Source organism: Delphinapterus leucas, chromosome 19 (assembly GCF_059928025.1).
Source record: "Delphinapterus leucas isolate spDelLeu-1000000601 "Yukka" chromosome 19, BTC_Dleu_Yukka2, whole genome shotgun sequence".
Lineage (NCBI taxonomy): Eukaryota > Metazoa > Chordata > Mammalia > Artiodactyla > Monodontidae > Delphinapterus > Delphinapterus leucas.
The window spans coordinates 46842065-46847645 of NC_143147.1; positions in this window are offsets into that span (position 1 = coordinate 46842065).

Here is a 5581-nt window from a genome sequence, read left to right on the forward strand (position 1 = left end):
TCAGGGGGGTCTCCAAACCACAGCTCTTAGATTGGTTTAGTCTGGGACCCACTTGGGGCCAAAGGACAATGGACTCACCTGCCCGCCTGTCCGCCTTTACTGCAGCTCCACCAGATTCTACCAAAGGCCCCTCCAGGCTGGGTGGAAAGTACTAGTGCATTTTTTCCTTGGGCTCGAGGCCAGCACTGCTGGAGGAAATAGGGACCCTGAAAATAAAGCACAAGATGTCACTGATGGTTTTGATAAAAGCACCAGGACTCACTCATCAAACCACGTGTGGTCCCTTTCAAAGCCATCTTCCTAGGAACCCCCTCAGGTTTTGGGAAACTCTTGCTCTGGGCCAGCCTTAGAGCTAGCAGCTCAGGCTTCTGACTCTTCAGAACAAAGGCAAAGCTTCCTGCTGTGAGGGGTGAACTTGAGTTTGGGGGCCCCTTGAGTCCAGCGTGGTGAGTGAGAGGTAGTACCTCCAGCCGGACAGGTGAGCATCGCGCAGCACACAGCCAGTGAGCAGGCACTGACCCAAGGCGCAGTGCCGGGCTGGGGTAGGGGTGGGAGGGCCCAAAGATGACCAAGGGATCCGGGTTACTCGCTGTTCAGTGGGGAAGAAAAGACCCAAGCAGTCCAGGGCAATGTGGACAACACATGTGGGGCCTCCTGCAGGGCAGGCCTTCCCTGCACAGGGGGCCCCAGGACAAGGGGAAGGGTGGAAGAAGTGCCACCATGAGGTTCAAAATTGAGTACACCTCAGAGATTATCACCAGCACGTGGAGAAGGGCTTATAAAATCCAGGATGGCTTCCTGGAGGAGGCAGGCTTTGTCCTGAGCTTAAAAGAATGAATAGGATTTGGACAGAGTTAAATAAGAAGGGGATTCCAGGTAGAGAGGACAAGCTGGTTGGTACTATTTTGACTAAAATAAATCAATAGATAAAACAAACCCTAGCCTAGCACAATTGTCACAGGAGGGTGGAAGGCCCTCTAAAGGCACATTTAAAGTTCTGGCTGAGGACTTAGACCTGAGTTTACATCCAGCCTCAGTCATTTACTAGCTGTGTGTCCTTGGGCAAGTGACTTAATCTCTTCCAGCTTCGGTTTCTGCTTTCTGAAAGATGAAGTTAATAATAGTGGCTTCCAGCTAGGATTCTTTGAGCATGAAACAAGTTCTCAGAAGCAGACACTCAATGACTGGCCTGTGGTAAGGGCCCAGACAGTGTCAATTCTTGTGACAATGGCAACATCTCCTTAAGAGGCTCCTAAAGAGACCAGAAGAGTTAGTTCTCAAACACAGATCCCCAAGCTATTCTGAGCCACGGAAAAGATGTGAGATGCCACTTGCCCAGCTCCCCAACACGGCTATCGAGGGAGGGGATGACCCCTCGTGGGTTCCACCCTTAGCATATGGTCCCCATGGGTGACTTCTGCTTCTAATTGGTCAGTAAATCCTACAGATTCCTCTAAAATGATTCTCCCACTCTTCCCTCTCTCTATGTCCAACACCAAAGCAGCAGCCACCTAAGTGGTCTCCCTGTCCTGGTCTCTCCTCACCAAACCTCATCCTCCCCATGGCCCCCAGAGCAGAGTAGATCAAGCCTCTCTCCAGCTCAAAAACCTCCCATTGCCTGGAGAATGAAATCCAACTCCTTAGCCTAGCACCCAAAGCCAGTCCTCCACAATCCGGCCCCTGCCTGCCTTTCCAGCCTCCTCTCCCACCAGCCACATGCCGGGCCCTGCAGTCCCATTAAGCCAACCACCTCCAGGTCCCTGGATGGCTTTTGTGCAGCCCTGCCTTGGAGCCTTCTTTTACAAGCAGCCCTGACTTCCCCTCTGCCTGGAATGTCCTTTCTCCCTTCTCTGATGGTTAAATCCTAGACATGCTTCAAGGCCCCTCTCAGACAGCTCATCCTCCCTGGAGCCTTCCCAGACTCTATTCCCCAGCAGGAACCATGGTTCGCTCACGGCCATCTCCTTCTATAACTGGCTGTGGAGCGTGATTGAAGGCTGGGGCCGCACCCTGCAGCTGCCCAGAATGACTGTTGGGGACCTCTCACTCTCAGGGCAGAGATCACTGCTGAAGAGATGCTCTACCCAGCAGCCCCCTTGAACAGAGCAGGGTGGGGCTGCAGAAACCTCCACGGAGCCTTGGCGTGGATGCCAGCAGCCCAGATAGAGCCCAGGCAGCGGCCTTGGCGCAGCTCTGCTGCCGGAGGTCAGAGTGAGACAAACGGCAATTAGCCGCGCACAGGCTGGGCTCCCAAGGCTAATTACCAATTAGACGGGGCCGGGGATTAGCGACATGAAAGAGACAGTCAGCAAATAGTCACTGGCGAGGCAAAGTGGAAGGCTGGGGGTGGCGTCTCTGTCGCTGCAGCAGGCCTGGCCTGCTAGTGGTCAGTGCAGTCCTGTTCTCAGGGATGAGAAGGTTTTCAGCAATGGAGGAGCTGAGCCTCCTAGGGGAGCTTGGGCAGATTTGCCTTCTTTTCGATTCCCAGAATCAAAGAGAGTGTGGCTCAGAGCCTGTGTTTCTAATGGGTGTGGGGTGATCAGTGATGAGTGATTTGACACCCTTGGCCAGGTTGGCCCAGGAGGACCTCGCAGCAGTTTGGAGTCTGTACCCAATGGGCCACATTTGTGTCTGGAGCATGGCCGGGCTGGAGGAAGGAGTGGGGAGGGAGGGTGGGAGGCCGATAGCTTCCTTCCTCCCATCTCTTGACTCAGCACTTCGCTACCTCTCAGTCTCCTCTACCCCCTCCCCCCTACCCTCTGCTCATTTTCTCTTTTCTTTTCTTTCCTCCTCCCTCAGCCCCGCCTCTCCATTGCTCGCTGTCTCTGGCTCTGGCTCCCTGGGTCTCACCCTTCCTCCTCCCTGAGCTCCATAGGCCACAGGTCCTGCTTCACCTGGGGTGGGGCCTCCACCACTACAGGAAGGATTGAGACCAAGCAGATACAGTGACTTCCTGGCCGCCAAGACCAGGCCACTCCGGGCTGAGCTGTCCAGGGTGGGAATGGGGAATGGGCCTCCCTCGCTTTAGGAAGTTTGGGGAGAAATAGTGATTTCTGTGAATGATCCTGCAAGGAGGCTGGATCACAGAACCCCACATCATACAGATTCAGAGCCAAAATCAAGTTCAACCTACCCCTTGGCCATTCACTTCTCTTGGGTCCCTGGTCTGCTTAAAGCCTGGTGGGCCCTGCTGGGCCAGGAGGCCCAAGCTGCTGAAATGGCTGGCGCCAAATCTGCCCACCTTACAGGCCCACATGAGCCTCCACAGGCTGGGCCTGTGTGGTGGTGATGGGCGCACTGGGTGGGGGATTGGGCATGGGCAGACCGCTGCAAACGTCTCAGCCACCATCTGTGGAGTTTGTGTTGTAGACCAGACCCTCTGGGGCCCACAGAGATTAGAAGGAAAGGATGCCACTCTCCCCAAAAGGGGGACTCAGGTGGCGGTGGGAGAGGAGAGGAATTCAGTGAGGAAAGAGAATTCAGTGAGAGGAGGGGGGTTCCATAAGGTGAGGCATTCAACGAGGGGGAGAGGATTTCATTACAGGAGGGGGCTCTAGTGGAAGATGAGGGCTCAGATCTGGAAACAGGCTAAGAACGCAGACCTGGCCAAAAGACCTGGTTTGTGCATCTTTGTTAACCTCGGCAGCACCAATCGCAAGCACACTCAGACAGGAGATCAAAGCCTCTGGGGCCTCCGCCCAGTGTGGGTGGGGCTCCAGGAGCTACCCCTGCCCCCAGGGACAGGTGCCACAATCCCACTTCCCCCTGTTGTCGCTATGTCCGGAGCCCCCTGGAAGGTGGTGAGTTTCTGGCTCAATAGTTCCTGGAAGGAAAGAATAGAGCATCTGCTGGCAGGAATGTAGAAAGAGGAGAGGAGGGGCTGTCATCAATTCTACTAGGCTGTCCTGAGGACAGGGGGTGTGTGTGTGTGTGTGTGTGTGTGTGTGTGTGTGTGTGTTGGGGAGCCTTGGGAGCGAGTAGGCCTGTGTGAGCGAGGATAGCAGTGTCTGTTTGGGCTATGGCTCCGTGTGCACTGTTGTGTGTACCAATCCCTTTCCCCAACAAGCAGCCCAGCGATTCTCCCTGACTCCCTCCTGCTGTGGTTCAGAAAGCCGGTGACCAGCCCAGTGGTCCACATCTCTAGGCTCTGAACTCACCCCTCAGCTATGCCAACGGGACAATGGGGCTCTTTCTGCACAAGATGGGCACGAAGGACCCTGTCATGGACTTGTGACCTGAGGGACAGTGCTGCCCCAGGGCACATCCCAGCCTTGGTCACACTTGTGTACACTGACTGGCCTTGAGCCAGGGTGGACCAAAGAGGAAGAGAGGCTCTCCTGCCTGCCTGTCCCAGGAAGGCTCCCTGGAGGAGGGGCCAGTGCTCCCCCAACCCCCGGCTCCCTGACACACCCACATCTCAGGTTCTGGTGGGTGTGCCTGGTGGGTGTGGGTGCACAGGGCTCCCCTCACTGCCAGCAGAAGCCTGAACGGGCACCTGCCCTCGAGCTGACTGTGTCCCAGAGAGCCAACACGCCAGTCCCTGTGGGTCAGCACCAAAGGGCTGAGAGACCCAGCTGGAGGGAGGGTTCAAAGCTAGGTCTGGTGGGAGAGACACCACCCTATGGGGCACTGCCCTGGGGAAAGGAGATGTGTCCCCAGCCTCCAGCCTCCGGGGAGCCTCTAATCCAATGAGACTTGGCCCCTGCCCTCTCCTTGCTAAGTCCCCTCCCTCTCTCAGAGCCCCCACCCCTCACTGAAGGAAGGGTCAGTCTGATGGGGCGGTTTGCACACACACACCCCAGAAGAGAGACCAAGACGACCCAGGGAGATGAGTGTGGTGACTGGCCTTTGAGGGTGGGAGGGGCCAGATGAGGACAGGACCCATCCCACCAACATCTCCAAGAGAAGACTAGAGGGCTTCGCATGGGGTGGAGCTGGGCAGGGAATGTAGGCAGGGAATGTCTGGGCCTGGGGAAGTACCTGGTTGGAGCTCAGAGGAGGGTGAGGTGCAGGGAAGAGCTTCTGGGGTGACTCCCTTGCCATGACGAGGAGCACCCCAAAGACTGATGTAGTGGCCAGTCTCAGCCCCAAGGTAGCCCAGACCAGGAGGAGGAAGGACACAAGGCTTTTGCCCAGGTCTCTGACGCGCGCCTAAAGCCCTTTCACATCCTCTTCCCCCTTCCCTCGCAGCCCACAGCCCCGGGTGGCAGGAGAGATCAGTGGGGGGCAGGACAGGAAGCGAGGTTCCAGCCCTCCACGCCCTCAGCGGGGACAGCTGTTCTGCACAGCTGCTGGGGGCTCTGGGGGCTGCTGGCGGATTTGATTTGATTCAGGCCCCAAAATAGCCCTCATAGCAGGAAGCAGCCCTCTCCCGGGACCCCTCCAGGACTCTCTATCGGGGGCTGAATTGACACCTTAGAGGTTCTGCCCCACCCTCCCCCTGCACTCACTCCCTGGTCTCCAGAGACCCACTCCATGTTTTCTCCCCTTAGCCGTCTCCCCTCCTCCAGGAAGCCTGCCCTGGTCACTCCCCCGCCCCCCAACAACATGCCTGTAGCAGCTCTTTGCCCACACATGATTC